This window comes from Ovis aries, chromosome 4 (assembly GCF_016772045.2).
Source record: "Ovis aries strain OAR_USU_Benz2616 breed Rambouillet chromosome 4, ARS-UI_Ramb_v3.0, whole genome shotgun sequence".
Classification (NCBI taxonomy): Eukaryota; Metazoa; Chordata; class Mammalia; order Artiodactyla; family Bovidae; genus Ovis; species Ovis aries.
In genome coordinates, this window is record NC_056057.1 from 49973027 (window position 1) to 49990145 (window position 17119).

The following is a 17119-nucleotide window of genomic DNA, read 5'->3' on the forward strand; positions in this document are numbered from 1 at the left end:
ATAAAAGGAATCCAAATTGGAAAGGAAGAAGTAAAAATGTCACTGTCTGCCAATGACATGATACTATACATAGAAACCCTAAAGATGCTACCAGAAAACTATAAGAGGTTATCAATGATTTGGTAAAGTTTCAGGATACAAAATTAACATACAAAAATCTGTATTAACCAATGATGAACTATCAAAAGAGGAAATAAGGAAACAATCCCATTTATCACGGTACCAAAAAGAATAAAATACCTAGGAATAAATCTACCTAAGAACGCAAAAGATCTAAACTCCAAAAGCTGTAAGATGTTGGTAAAGTAAATTGAAGACAATACAAACAAATGGAAAGATATACCATATCCTTAAATTGGAAAAATCAATACTGTTAAAAAAACTATACTACCCAAGGCAATCTACAGGTTCAATGCAATCTCTATGAAATCACCAATGGCATTTTTCACAGAACTAAAACAAAAAAGTTTTTATTTTGTATGGAAACACAGAAAACCCTGAATACCAAACAATCTTAAGAAAGAAGAATGGAGCTGGAGGAATCATCCTCTCTGACTTCAGACTATACTACAAGGTCATAGTAACTGAAACAGTTTATGTATGCATGCCTGCTCATTCGTGTTTGATGCTTGCAACCCCATGGACTGTAGCCCACCAGGCTCCCCTATCCATGGAATTGTCCAGGCAATAATACTGGAGGCGGTTGCTATTTCCTTATCTAGGGGATCTTCCCAACCTAGGGAGCAAACCCTTGTCTCTTGTGTCACCTGCATTGGCAGGAGAACTCTTGACCATTGAGCCACCTGGGAGTCCAGTATAGTACTGGTATAAAACAGACACATAGACCAGTAGAACAGGACAGGTAGCCCAGAAATAAAACCACGCACTTATGGTCAATTACCCTACAACAAGAAAGAAAAATGTGCAATGGAGAAAAGATAGTCCCTTCAATAAGTGATGCTGCGGAAACTGGACAGTTACATGTAAAAGAATGAAATCAGAACATTTGCTAACATATTTGAAAATAAACTAAAAATGGCTTAAAGACCTAAATGCAAGACATGACAACGTAAAACTTCTAGGAGAGGACACAAGGAAGATGTTCTTTGACATAAATCATAGCAATAGTTTCCTAGATCAGTCTCCCAAGGCAAAATAAATAGAAGCAAAAATAAACAAAAGGGATCTAATCAAAGTTACAAGCTTTGTCCAGAAAAGGGACCATCAATAAATGAAAAGACAACCTACAGAACAGGAGAAAATATTTGGAAACAATAACCAACAAGGTATTAATATCCAGCATACATAAACAGCTCAAATAAATCAGTACTGTAAAAACATGCACACCAATCAAAAAATCGACAGAATACCTAAATTGATGTTTTTCTAAAGAAGACATACAGATGGCCAACAAGCACATGAAAAGATTCTTCAACATCACTAATTATTAGAGAAATGGAAATCAAAACACAATGAGGTACTTTCTGCTGTTTAGTCATTCTTACTCATCTTGCTCCACTTCCATTTATGGAATCTATGGCTTCCTTAGTGACCAGTATTATCTCCTTCCAGAAAGCCTCCTCTGCAACACAAATCCCCTCTAAGAGTTCAAAATTCTTACTGCTTCGTCTTTTATTAGCATCCTCCTCTGTTTAAAAGAAAACAAACGAAGAGAAATTATAGTTTGCTAAATAACTCAGCTATGCATTCCTGAAAGATGATGCTGTCTAAGTGCTGCACTCAATATGCCAGAAAATTGGAAAATTCAGCAGTGGCCACAGGACTGGAAAAGGTCAGTTTGCATTCCAATTCCAAAGAAAGGCAATGCCGAAGAATGCTCAAACTACCACACAATTGCACTTATCTCACACGCTAGCAAAGTAATGCTCAAAATTCTCCAAGCCAGGCTTCAGCAATACATGAACCATGAACTTCCAGATGTTCAAGCTGGTTTTAGAAAAGGCAGAGGAACCAGAAATCAAATTGCCAACATCCGCTCGATCATGGAAAAAGCAAGAGAGTTCCAGAAAAATATCTATTTCTGCTTTATTGACTATGCCAAAGCCTTTGAATGTGTGGATCACAATAAACTGTGGAAAATTCTGAAAGAGATGGGAATACCAGACCACCTGACCTGCCTCTTGAGAAACCTGTATGCAGGTAAGGAAGCAACAGATAGAACCGGACATGGAACAACAGACTGGTTCCAAATAGGAAAAGGAGTACGCCAAGGCTGTATACTGTCACCCTGCTTATTTAACTTCTATGCAGAGTACATCATGAGAAACGCTGGGCTGGAAGAAGCACAAGCTAGAATCAAGACTGCCGGGAGAAATATCAATCACCTCAGATATGCGGATGACACCACCCTTATGGCAGAAAGTGAAGAGGAACTAAAGAGCCTCTTGATGAAGGTGAAAGAGGAGAGTGAAAAAGTTGGCTTCAAGCTCAACATTCAGAAAATGAAGATCATGGCATCTGGTCCCATCACTTCACGGGAAATAGACGGGAAACAGTGGAAACAGTGTCAGACTTTATCTTTCTGGGCTCCAAAATCACTGTAGATGGTGATTGCAGCCATGAAATTAAAAGACGCTTACTCCTTGGAAGGAAAGTTATGACCAACCTAGATAGCATATTCAAAAGCAGAGACATTACTTTGCCAACAAAGGTCCATTTAGTCCAGGCTATGGTTTTTCCAGTGGTCGTGTATGGATGTGAGAGTTGGACTGTGAAGAAAGCTGAGCGCCAAAGAATTGATGCATTTGAAGGGTGGTGTTGGAGAATACTCTTGTGAGTCCCTTGGACTGCAAGGAGATCCAACCAGTCCATTCTAAAGGAGATTAGCCCTGGGTGTTCTTTGGAAGAAATGATGCTAAAGCTGAAACTCCAGTACCTTGGCCACCTCATGCGAAGAGCTGACTCATTGGAGAAGACTCTGATGCTGGGAGGAATTGGGAGCAGGAGGAAAAGGGGACAACAGAGGATGAGATGGGTGGATGGCATCACCGACTCGATGGACGTGAGTTTGACTGAACTCCGGGAGATGGTGATGGACAGGGAGGCCTGGTGTGCTGCAATTCACGGGGTCGCAGAGAGTCGGACACAACTGAGCAACTGAACTGAACTGATACGTTTACTTTTCTTAATAATGTTAGCACTCCATTATTTATTTGGGAGAAAAGAGATGAGGGAAGAGTACACATGTGAGGTTTGGATTGTGCTGGAAGCTGGAAGCAATAAAGGAAGCTAAATTTTCATGTTTCAAAGTGCGAAGTCAAAGAAGATAAAAATTAAGAAGTGGAAATACAGGCAGGTGATTCAGAGCTATAGAGGTAAATACCAAAAAATCAGCAAAAATGCTGAAAATGGAGGCCTCCAGGGAAAAGTAAAAGGGCAGAAACAAGACAAGTGATTGCTATTTTTAATGATAAATTTTGTAGAACTATTTGAGCATATTACACATGCATAACTTTCATAACAAATAAAACATGGGAAGAGTACATGGTAAGTCAAGAAAAACAGAACTTTAAAAAAGATGGCTAGTTAATAAAAAATTTGTATCCTCTAATTAATGATTTTTTCTAAAATAAGTAACATTTTAAAAAGAAGGAAAAGTGAATAATTTAGACAGAAAGATATTTTCTACTATGTTAACTGCAACAATAAATATATACATGCATATATGTACACATGCATGTATATATGTGTGTATATATACACGTGTGTGCGTGTATATATACATATAAAGAGAAACATTGTAAATGAGATAAAATCACTCTGGAAATCAACCTGGATAATCTAATAAGATTCCATATGAATACCCCATTGCTAAAATATACCATTACTAAGTTCATTCCACATAACTCAGAGAAATTCTTAGATTTGTACATTGGAAGACATGTACAAGAATGTTTGTAACAGCACTGTAAAAAAACAAAAAAAATTATATATAACTGAAATGGAAATAATGTATATATACTGACATAAGGTGTATAACTGAAATCAACTGGAGAACAAACAAAAACATTCCTTCAAATTACTACTACAGAAGAGTAAAACCAATGACAAGTATACACGTCAATGTGTCTCTCAATAACATAATATTAAGGAAGAAGAAAACATTTTAGAAGAATACACACAGCCAGAGGTAATTTATAGTAAAACATGTATGAATAAACAATATACTATATACACACACAAACAACATTTAGAAAAGTTACAGAGATAGGCAATACAACATGCTTATAATATTCTAAAACAAACTTGTTAGGCAGTATTTGTATTTTGTACCTGTTAAGTGTTTTTTGCATTTTTGCATTTTTCTATTGAATATTAAAATACATGAGCCAATGGCACAGATTACAATACAATAAACAAGAACTTACAAGAGTTATAACTGTATTTCATGTGTTCAAACAGAAAAGACTAAACACATTAGTAAAAACACGGTAATAAAGTAAGGCACAAATTGAACTTCTAGAGATTAAGTTCAAATTCTAAAAGGGATTAATGGCATATGAGACACTGCAAGAAAAACAGAATATACTGTCTCATGAAGAAGAGTTTGATGCCAGAATACTTAACTGATAACTGAATAAAGGGTTTCCTTTTCCTTTAAAAATATCGTGCTCTTGAAAGAATTTTTGAAAAGCAGCAAACTATTTCAAAAGGGGTAATTATATAACCCTAGAACACAGAGGTCACAACTGCCAAGTGGATTACTGGAATATACATGAATATGTCTGAGAAATTTATGAATCCTCAAATTCTCAAGCAGCATTAAAATAGCATATTTCCTCCCCCCTGGATATTTATGTAAAAAAGAGCAGAAAAAGCAAAAATTGACATACAGGGACTGGGCAGCTGGCTACACTGATGAAAGTGACTCCCTCCTACACACCAACTTTGCAAAGAGCACAACGCAGATAAGTGCCTCAGAGAAATTTCAAGCAACCTTCAGATGTTCCTAAAATACTTAAAATCTTGTTTGTGTTTAAAATAAAAGGTCTACTATATTCCTTTAAATTCTTACCCTACTTTTTAAACCACCCACAAGTTACTGTGTTCCTGTTTTTATCTGTGATTATATTTATTTATAATGTCTTCTTTATTAACAATGTTATAAACATTCACCCATAATATGATAATACTTATAAATATCAGCTCTTGACGACTGCCCAATATTTCAAACAAATGATCAAAAATTACTTAATCATCTGCCTAAATGCAATAATTATTATAATAGTTCGTAGTTCAGTTGCTCAGTCATGTCCAACTCTTTGCGACCCCATGAATCGCAGCACGCCAGGCCTCCCTGTCCATCACCATTTCCCAGAGTTCAATATCTATAATTATTTCCTTGAGAAACGAAAAAGAATTAATGGATCAAAGTAACAATTCTAAGCCTGTTGATAAAAATTATCAAAATACTTTTCAAAATGACTCTACTACTCCAAACATTCTTCCAATAATCTATGGGAGTTACTTAATCATGGATGGCACTGGATATTACCACTGTATTGAGTATTTCATATGCTGCTAGAAGGTTCTTATTGATGGTCTGACATGAATTTCTAAATGATAAGGCCGAGTAACTTTTACTATCTGTATTTTCTTTGGGGAATGTCTATGTAATTTTTACTCCCTATCTTTTTATATTACATCACTGTGTATTAATTATATAATAATATTCACTGTTTGCCTATCATATTTGCTATAAATATGTTCCCAGCCTGTTGGCAACATGTTAATTTATTTATTTATATATTACTTCCTAACATCATTTCCAGAACACAGTCATTCAATTATATTATCTAAAAAGCTCTGCATTAGATTTTTTTACAGAGCCCTGATTATTTAGAAATTTCAGATTAAAGCCTGTCTTTTACAAAAGCAAATAGCAACATATAAAGCTATGATTTATAAAGAGTTATCCAGCACACTGATGAATAATACTTTGGAGAGGAAAGCTGTCATTGTAGACTCCATCCAACAAAAAGTTTATCTTCAAATTAAAATAGAGTATTGTAAGATCAGGGCTTATTACAACAACTACATTTTAACTTGTTCTGCTAAAAACACAGTTCCTAGAGAATACTGAGCTCAATAACAAACTTAAATTAAGACAAAACAAACAACCATCACAAAACACTGAACAATATGGATGCTGCAGGGTTACAATATTGATAAAATTAACTTGTCCAATCAATAATGAGATCTACTGTCCAATTACTGAAGGTATCATCACCACCATCATAATAAAAATAACATCATCATCTTCATCACAGAATACTAGTTTTTTACTTGTTACAAATGGCTAAGTCCAAGATAGGGTTGTTTTAAAAGTCCCTCACTCCTCAATAAGAAAAAAACTTTCACTAAAGAAATCTTAGAAAAGACATAAAGAGGAAAAAGTCAAAAACTCCAACTAAACTTCAACAATGCCATCTACATACACATACTGATTTTCACTGATTTGTTTATATTTGACATATTTTAATCATATTTAAGTTTACATCATGAATCTGATGACAAAACAGGTCTACAAGAAAAATTGTTTTCAAGTAAAATGTTTAATACATACACAATGATTTCAATAATGTGTGATATAATTATATCAAAATATAAAATATCTGAATATATGAAAATATAATTGAAATTATAAAGCAAAATTTTTCTCAGGTAATGTGGCATTTGCATAAAAGTAAAACTGACAGAACAGACAACAAAATAACACGGGTTTAAAAGGCACAAGATTTTAACATATAATAACCAAAATACAACTAAACAGATCGGAAAATTTATTTTTAAAAAGTTATTTCACAATATACAACACCAATCATAGACAAGAAATTTTAATAATTTAAAATATCTGCTTCTACTATAGGGGAAAGTAATTACTGAACCAAACAAATTACAAGAGAAACTTCACAAATACTAACATATACATTTTCTAACTTTTTCTAATATAAAAATAAAATCAGAAAAAGAATACAAATAATTTGCAATCAACACATAAAGGTAAAAACATATAAGAAGTGATAGTTATCTACGGGCAAATAATTGAAGGATATCTAAAAACAAGTTCATGGAAGAGAAAATTCAGGATGAGGTCAATGTCTGAAAATTATTAAACCTTTCTAATAATCTCTGAAATGTATTCTTTTGTAAAATTAAATATTATAATACATAATCATTGGAGTACATTTAAAATCTATAAAATATAAAGTATAAATAAAATATACTTTAAGTAAAGTCAATTCTATTCAAGGAAACAGATTTTTTCCTTTCAAAGGCAGAGTATCATAGAAAGAAGGCTAATTAGGAATGAGAATATCTAAATTTTATTCTACCCAATCTTATGACCTGAGGAAACAATCACTTAACCTTTTTGAGATTCCAAAATTAAAGAATAAAGAACCTGTGTTACAATCTCACAGGACTATACAGATCAAATGAGATAATATGCATTAGGAATGTTTTGTAAACCACCAAAAACATGTAAATATTGGTAATATTATTTTCATAAATGGGGTCTTAGTTACTAATCTCTTTTTTTCTTTTTAAAATGAAGGGGAAAAGGCTTTGAGAAACATAATCTAAAGTTTGGTATTACCCCCCCACCACCACCAAAAAAAAAAGCCACCAAAACACATAAATGTGAAATTTACATGTTTCTAACCGATCCTCAATGAATACTACTGCTTGAACTATGCACAAAATAAGCCTCACACTTAAGTAAACCCCTTTGGGTGAAATCTTTATACTTTAAGTCCAAAGCACTTCTCAGGGTATGCTGATCTTTCCTGTTCTTCAAAGCTTCAGGAAAATTTATTATCAAATGCCTTATTTTTGTTCTGGCTCTCACTTTAGGGTGGAGGAAAACCTTACTATTAAATGGGGATTGGTTTTTCCCTTCCAAAGTCTTACCCCTTTCTTCAGCTAGCATCAAAAAAAAATGCTCAGGGCCTAAACATATAAATAAGACAGTGTATTATCTTTCCTTTGGACAGTCTTTTTTTTTTTTTCCTTTTCCCTACCCCTGACTTTCTAACCATGTGCTCTTGATATGGTATTGGGATTTTAAAACAAGGATTTACAGAAAACTGACCTTTTTTTCCCTTCCAGAAAGGTATTTCAGGTGTTATATTTACTGCCTACCTTCCAGTCAGTATCTAACCAGAGGTAAGAGTAAATACCTCTCCCTCAACAACTGAGATGCACTAGATTAAATCAACGAGGAATAGAAAAATGACCACTATATACCAAGGGAATCTAGTAACATCAACAGAGCATTCCACCCAATAAAAACAAAATATACATTCTGTTCAACTACACATGGAACATTAATCAAAACAAAGCACGTCCTAGGTCACAAAACAAACATTTTAAATTTAAAAGAAATGAAATCATACACTCAATTGATCATAATAGAATCAAACTAAGAATCAGTAATAGAAAAATACCTATAAATTTCCCAAACGTTTTGAAATCAAACAACACACTTCCAAATAATCAAGGGACCCCAAAGGCTCTCAGAGGAAATTTTCTTTAAATATTTAACTACATGCAAATGGAAAATCAACACTGAAATCTCTGGGATTCAACTAAAGTGGAGTTGGAAAAAATTTAATATTAAAGGTATTCTTAGAAAAAGATTTAGTATTAGGGGAAAAAAATCTCAACAATGGAAACAAAATGAAAACAGGAGTAGCAATACTAGTATCAGACAAAACAAACTTTAAAACAAAGGCTATAAAGACAGACAAGGAAGGGTACTATAGACTGATAAAGGGATCAACACAAGAAAAGGACACAGTACACTTCTTGGCATATATACACCCAATACAGAGCACCTAAATTTATAAGGCAAATACTAACAGACATAAAGGGAAAGACCAACAATAATACAATAACAGCAGGACACTAACACTCCACTGACATCAATGGACAGACAGACAGAAAATCAATAAGGCAACAGAGGTTCTAAATGACACAGACATGTTGTATTTCATTGATATGTCCAGGACACAACATCCAAAAACAAAAGGAGAATATACATTCTTCTTAAGGATGTATAAAACATTCTTTAGGATAGATCACACACATGGTCACAAAGCAAGCCTCAACAAATTTAAAAGGATAGAAATTATTTCAACCAACTTTTCTGATCACAAAGGTATGAAATTAGAAATCAACCGGGGGGGGGGGGGGACTGAAGAAAGAACAAACACACAGAGACTAAACAACATACTACTAAGAAACAAAGGGTCAATGACAAAATCAAAGAATAAACCAGAAAATACCTTAAAAAAATGAAAATGAAAACACAACTTTACAAAGTCTATGGGATGCATTGAAAGTAATTCTAAGAGGGAAGTTCACAGTGATACAAGCCTTCCTCAAGAAACAAGAAAAATGACAAATAACCATCACTTCAGAGAATTAGAAAACAAAGTCCAAACTCAGCAGAAGGAAGGAAATAATAAAGAGCAGAGAGAAATAAATTTTGAAAAAAGCAGAAATGATCAATAAAATCAAGAGCTGTTTTTTTAAAAATAAGCAAAATTGACAAATCTCTAGCTAGACTCACCAAGAGAGAACCCAAATAAACAAAATAAGAAATGAAAGAGGAGAAAAATCAACTAATACCACAGATATATAAAATACCATAAGAGAATACTATGAACAGTTACATGCCAATAAACTGAACAACCTAGAAGAAAGGAAAAGGTTCTAGAAACATATGGTCTGCCAACAGTGGGTCACAAAGAAAACAGATAATGTGAACAGACCAATCACTAAAAGTGAAACAGAATCTGTGAACAAACTCCCTGCAAACAAAAGTCTAGGACTGGATGCCTTCATTGGAGAATTCTATGAAACATATAAATAAGAACTTGTAACTATCTTTCTCAAAACTATTCCAAAAAATTAAGTCACTGAGGTCACCATCATCCTGATAAAAAAGCCAAAGACACTATTAAAAAAAATAAAATTATAGGCCAGTATCTTTGATGAATAGAGATGCAAAACTCAATAAAATATTAGCAAACTGAATCCAACAATACATAAAAAGGATCACACAACATAATCAAATTGTATTTATTCCAGGGTCACAAGAATGGCTCAACTATGCAAATCAGTCAATGTGATACACAACAATAACAAAAAAAGAGACCAAAACCACATGATTATCTCAATAGATACAGGAAAAGCATTTCACAAAAATCAGCATCCATTCATGACAAAATGCTAACCAAAGTGGAAAGAGAGAGGCCATATCTCAACACAATAAAGACCATTTATGACAAACCCACAGCCAATATAATACTCAACGGTAAAAAGCTGAAGTCTTCCTGCTAAACTCACAAATAATACAAAGATGTCTCACTACTACTATTCAACACAGTATTGGAAGTCCTAGCCACAGCAATCAGAGAAGAAAAACAAAACAAAAAAGGAATTCAAATTGAAAAGGAAGAAGTAAAACTGTCACTGTTGGCAGATGACATAATCATGTATACAGAGGATCCTACAATCTCCACACAAAAACTAGTAGAACTGATGAATGAATCATTGAGGTTGCAAAATACAAGATTAAAATACAGCATCTAGTACACTTCTACGCACTAAAAATGAAATATCAGAAAGTGGAAGTTAAAACACACATGCATATAAAATTGTGGGAAAAAAAAAAAAAAACAACAAGGAAAAAACTTCAACAAGGAAGTGGAAGACCCATACTGTAAAAACTATAAAGCACTGATAAAGGAAACTGAAGATGATTCAAAGCTCACACTCTTGGATTGCAACAATACTGTCAAAAGGGACATACAACCCAAGGCAATCTACAGATTTAACGTAATCCATACCAAGACAGGACATATTTTTTATAGAACTAGAACAAATAATCCTAACATTTATATGGAACCACAGAATACCCAGACTTACCAAAGCAATCCTAAGAAAAAACAACAAAGGGAGGCATAAGCCTTCAAGACTTTAGATTATACTATAAAGCTACAGTAACCAAACAGTATGGTACTGGTACAAAAACAGACACAATAGATCAATGGACTAGAATAGAGAGTGAAGAGGTAAACCAATACAACCACAGTTAATTAATCTGTGACAAAGGCAGCAAGAATATAAAATGGAGAAAAGAGTCTCTTCAACAAGTGTGTTAGCAATGCTAGACAGCTACATGTAAAGCAATGAGCTTAGAACATTCCCTCATACAATATACAAAAATAAACCCAAAATGTTTTAAAGACATAAATGTTAGGCATAACACTACAAAACTTCTAGAAGGGAACATAAAATATACGCAAGACATTCTTTGACATAAATCACAGCAATATTTTCTTACATCTGTCCCCGAAGGCAAAGGAAATAAATGCAAAAATAAACAAAGAGGATTTAATCAAACTTAAAAGCTGTTGTACAGCAAAGGGCAAACTCTAGAAGAAGGTAAGGAAAGGGAAGCCTGGTATGCTGTAGTCCATGGGATTGCAAAGAGTCTGACATGACTGGGCGACTGAACAACAACAACAACGATAAAAGCAAAGGAAACAAAGTAAAAAGACAACCTACAGACTGGGAGAAAAATATCTGCAAATAATGCAACTGAAACAGGATTAATATTTAAAAAATACAAACAGCTCATACAACTCAATATCAGGAAAAAAAAAAAAACTATACTATCCAATCAAAAAATGGGTAGAAGACCTAGAGGAATGTTTCTCTAAAGAAAAGTAAAATAAAGTAAAACAATAAGAAAAAATTTTTTTTAAAAAACAGAAAAAAAAAAAAGAAAACATACAAATAGCCAAAAGGCACATGAAAAGATGCTCTGGTTATTTTACATCAATTATATCACAATAAAGCTATGGTTTGTTTTTTTTTTTTAATAAAGAAAAACTGCAACAGAAATACATCAAAAAGAATTAAAGGGTTTATTCAACAACCAAAAAAATAATTTCCCATCTTCATCTTACTTATGAAAGACATCAAGAATTATCTGTACAGCTTTGATTTTTTTTTTCTCTCAAACTGCCATCTAAATGATTCCCATGTGGTAATTTTCGCATGTATACATAGAAAACAGACACTAATTCTACTTTCAAAACATTTATATTATAGCTTTGCTGACAAACTCCAAAACAGAACTACTATCCAGGCAGTTCACTTAACCAAAAAGTTTAACAATAAACTTACATGTTAAAAGGTCTTTTCCCCAGAGAGCTAAAAATAATTATATAATTCCTAACTATGGATATAAGAGGAACTACTTCTCTGGGGCCCTGGCACTCCAAAAGATTAAATGTTTGGTGTACAGTAACTTCACTGTATTAGTAGATGTTATGATAAATTTAGGAAACACTGAGTTAAAAACAAAATAAAGCTGGTTTCTTCACTACACTGTTCCTTGTAACTATTAATATGCACTAAAATCATCCAAGAGAGGCATATACAATAATACATAATATTTCCCAAATCTGTTTGTTTCTCATCCCCCGCCCCCCAAATTACACAGTATCTAGTAGGGCTAGCACTCAAGGAACACACTTAAGAAAACACAATCACTTGAACATAGTGGTTTAGGTACAATACTAAAGAAACAAAATCCATCTAAACCCACTGACAGAACTCTTTTGTTTATCCTTTAAAAATCTCAATAAAGGACCTTATTTACACTATATAAAGCACAAAGAAGCAATAATATAAATAAGGAAGATACATAACCATGTATTCTATTCTTGTATGACTACAGTATCCATTAAATACTCTAGTAATGGAGAAGCACGTAACATTCTTCCCTCAAAGTCCTAGTAAGAAATGAACCCTACCAACATCCTGATTTTGGATTCTCAGAGGGACCAGAACAAGTGATCCCAAAATGTACCACCAGGCATGTGGATCATTTTGAACTGAAGGCGAACAAGACCTAACAGACTACGGAAGAGTTTATTTTACCCTTCCCTTAACCACCTCAAAGGATTTAGACAGAGTCTGTACCCAGAAGAAAGTTAAAACCAGACATAACATTTTACATCAGAAAGGCTTACCTGCATGGCATGAGGAACATTTATTTGGCAAACATTTGCTCTTCCCATCTCCCTGTTAACTGCCTTCCTCCTGTGAAGCCTCAGACCTCTAGTCTCTCTCCTCCTTAGCTAACAATGGCATATAAGCCTCAACTGCCTGACTGCGAGCCTCATACCTCTGTGGGTCTCTTACATACAAAATTCAATCTTTCTCCTATGAATCCCCTGTTCTATGTTAATTTAATTGTTAGACCAGCCAAAGAACCCAAAATGAGAAGGGAAAAATGTCTCTCTCCTACAACTTCTGGCCTCCAGATCTGTGAGACAGTAACTATCTGTTGTTTAAGCCACCCAGTCTGCAACACTGTTAAGGCAGCTCTAGCACACTAACATATACCAGGTGTCCAGACACTGTTACAGGAACTTGTACATTACTCATTTAATGCAACAACCCTTCAGTTAGGCATTTTCATCTATCTCGTTTTATAGACATCAAAACTGAGCACAGAGCAGTTACCTATCTTGCCCAAGTTCGCAATTATTAGGTTTAAAATGCAGGATTAGGGAAGTAACACAAATGGCGGTGTCCTGTAGCATGGCAGAATATTTCAACTCTCTGGCTAACAATACCAAAGTTCAAATCTCTGGACCTCTAAAACTTTATTCCCGTCATAAACTCTCTAAAATCTTCTAATTATTCCTTTCTACTTGAAAGAGCAGGAGCAGATTCAGTTGGCCTCAACAAGGAACCCAGACTGATAGATAAGGAGATTTCCATTAGGAACTGGAGTGATGGTGAAAGCTGAATTCCTTACAAAATCTGGCAGTGGTCACAGACTCAAAAACTACCCAAGTGGTTTCTAACTACAACCTGTCATATAGGTTTTGGGTTGTGCAGTGAGGTAGGGAAGGGCCCATCTGACAAACCTGGCCACAAAACTTAGGTCCTCAAAAAAGATCTCAATCACCCAGATAATCACGATGGTGTGACCACTCACCTAGAGCCAGACGGCCTCAAGTGCGTGGTCAAGAGGGCCTTAGAAGCATCACTATGAATAAAGATAGCACAGATGATGCAATTCCAGTTGAGCTATTTCAATCCTAAAAGATGATGCTGTGAAAGTGCTGCACTCAATATGCCAGCAAATTTGGAAAACTCAGCAGTGGCCACAGGACTGGAAAAGGTCAGTTTTCATTCCAATCCCAAAGAAAGGAAATGTCAAGAATGTTCAAACTACCACACAATTGTACTCATCTCACACACTACCAAGTAATGCCCCAAATTCTCCAAGCTAGGTTTCAACAGTACGTAAACTGAGAACTCCCAAATGTACAAACTGGATTTAGAAAAGGCAGAGAAACCAGAGATCAAATTTCCAACATCTACTGGATCATCGAAAAAGCAAGAGAATTCCAGAAAAGCTTCTGCTTCACTGACTATGCTAAAGCCTTTGACTGTATGGATCACAACAAACTGGAAAATTCTTAGAGATGGGAATACCAGACACTTTACGTGCCTCCTGAGACCTCTGTATACAAGTCAAGAAGCAACAGTTAGAACCAGATGTGAAACAATGCACTGGGTCCAAATTGGGAAAGGAGTATGTCAAGGCTGTATATTGTCACCCTGCTTATTTAACTTATATGCAGAGTACATCATGAGAAACACTGGGCTGGATGAAGTACAAGCTGGAATCAAGACTGCCAGGAGAAATATCAATAACCTCAGCTACGCAGACGATACCACTCTTATGGCACAAAGCAAAGAGGAACTAAAGAGCCTCTTGATGAAAGCGAAAGAGGAGAGTGAAAAAATTGGCTTAAAACTCAACATTCTAAAAACTAAGATCATGGCATCTGGTCCCATCACTTCATGGGAAACAGATAGGAAACAATGGAAACAATTTCTTGGGCTCCAAAATCACTGCAGATAGTGACTGTAGCCATGAAGTTGGAAGAAAAGCTAAGACCAACCTAGACAGCATATTAAAAAGCAGAGATATTACTTTGCTAACAAAGGTCCATCTAGTCAAAGCTATGGTTTTTCCAGTACTCATGTGTGGATGTGAGAGTTGGACCATAAAGAAAGCTGAGTGCCAACCAATTGATGCTTTTGAACTGTGGTGTTGGAGAAGACTCTTGAGAGTCCCTTGGACTGCAAGGAGATCACACCAGTCAATCCTAAAGGAAACCAGTCCTGAATATTCATCGGAAGGAATGAGGATAAAGCTCCAATATTTTGGCCACCTGATGTGAAGAACTGACTCATTGGAAAAGCCCCTGATGCTGGCAAAGATGGAAGGCAGGAAGAGAAGGGGACAACAGAGGATGAGATGGTTATACGGCATCACCAACTTGATGGAAATGAGTCTGAGCACGCTCTGGGAGTTGGTGATGGACAGGGAAGCCTGGTGTGCTGCAGTCCATGTGGTCACAAACAGTTGGATATGACTGAGCAACTGAACTGAACTGACTGACTGATCTTAAAGCACTTCACCTATTATGACCATAAACACTCCCAGATCTCTCTCTAAAAGCAAGGCTATATATACATAGACCAATTGAGAGGGGGAGGATAGGGAGCAATGAAAAGTTCACACTACCAGGGGAGACTAGAGATCAGTGTTACAGCTTGGCTTTTCCTATATAATAAAGTTGACAATGGCCCAAAGCTGATAATTTCTTCTCCTTTTTGTCTTTCATGCTCTTTATCTAACTCACTTCATGTTAACTCCCTTTGAAAACACTGTGCCCACTATGAACACAAATTAGTTCACAACTTGACAGTTAAATATATTTTCAAACAAAATGCATTATTCTATTATAGATTGAATTATGTCCCACAAAAAGACATGTTAAAATCTTAGCCCACAGTACCTATAAATGTGACCTTATTCAGAAACAGGTTCTCTGCAGATGTAATAAAGTCAAGACAGGGTCACAATGGATTAAGATACGCTCCACTCCAATGACCAGAATCCTTCTAAAATGAGGGGAATTTAGACACAGAAAGGAAAATGCCACATTAAAACAAAGACCCACAGGGAAGAAGGCCATGTGAAGACAGAGGCAAAGAAGAGAACGACACATTTATAAACCGGGTAAAACAAAGGATTTCCAGCACCAACCAAAAACTAGAAAAGGTAAGGAAAAATCTTCAGAGACAGCGTAGCCATGTAAATAACCTTGATTTCAGACTTTTAGCCTCCAGAACTGTGAGAGAATAATTTTCTGTTGTTTTAAGTCACTTGGTTTGTGGTAATTTGTTAGAGTAGCCCTAGGCATCTAATACATCTTCTCTCCAATATATTCACTTTTTCCCATCTTTAATCAAGCCCCAATTTAGGCCTGAAGCTATAGACCTAACAAGTTAATTGAGAACTGAAGTCAACGAAGGTTCTACAAGCAGAGCAGCTGCAGGATGAGCCATTTAATCCTCTACACAACATTCACTGGCCCATTACCAGCAAGTTCCCGTATTCTTAGTTTAAGAGCTCTTGAGCTACTGAATACAATTTTCACAATGAATGAATTACGCCTGTAAAAGGGAGTTAGGAAAATGGAACAGAAAACTGTTTAGGCTTAAAACACAGATATCAGACACTTTGCTAAATAAAATGGAGATCATGATCTCAGTTCAACTACTAGTGTTTCTTCGTCCATCTGCTTCATACTGCAAGAAAATACTCAACAATTATGCGTAAAAAACCAACTGGAACAATGAAAGATACTAAGTACTAGAATATATTGCTATGTGCGTGTCATGTGTGTTAAGTCGCTTTAGCTGCAGAATGTTTCTAATTACACAAGTCCTAAATTAGTCCTCCAATAGTCCCAGGAAATTCAGGGTGACCAGATGATACATTAAACCATGATCACATCAAATAAACTATGTACACAAGTTGTTACCCATTATAAGAGGTAAAGAAAATTCAAAAACCCAAATATTCTAATGATTCAATGATTCATCCACTTAAAGAATGAGTATAGTAAGATTTAAAATGGATAACCAATAAGGACCTACTGTATAGCACATGGAATTCTGCTCAATGTTATATGGCAGCCTG

The 17119-nt window shown here is 35.1% G+C and overlaps 1 protein-coding gene across 2 annotated transcripts in view; it reads right to left on the minus strand.

The window, feature by feature from the left end:
• The window catches only part of COG5 (component of oligomeric golgi complex 5), a 279105-nt gene that overhangs the window by 158060 nt on the left and 103926 nt on the right, over positions 1 to 17119 (minus strand). The window lies entirely within an intron of this gene.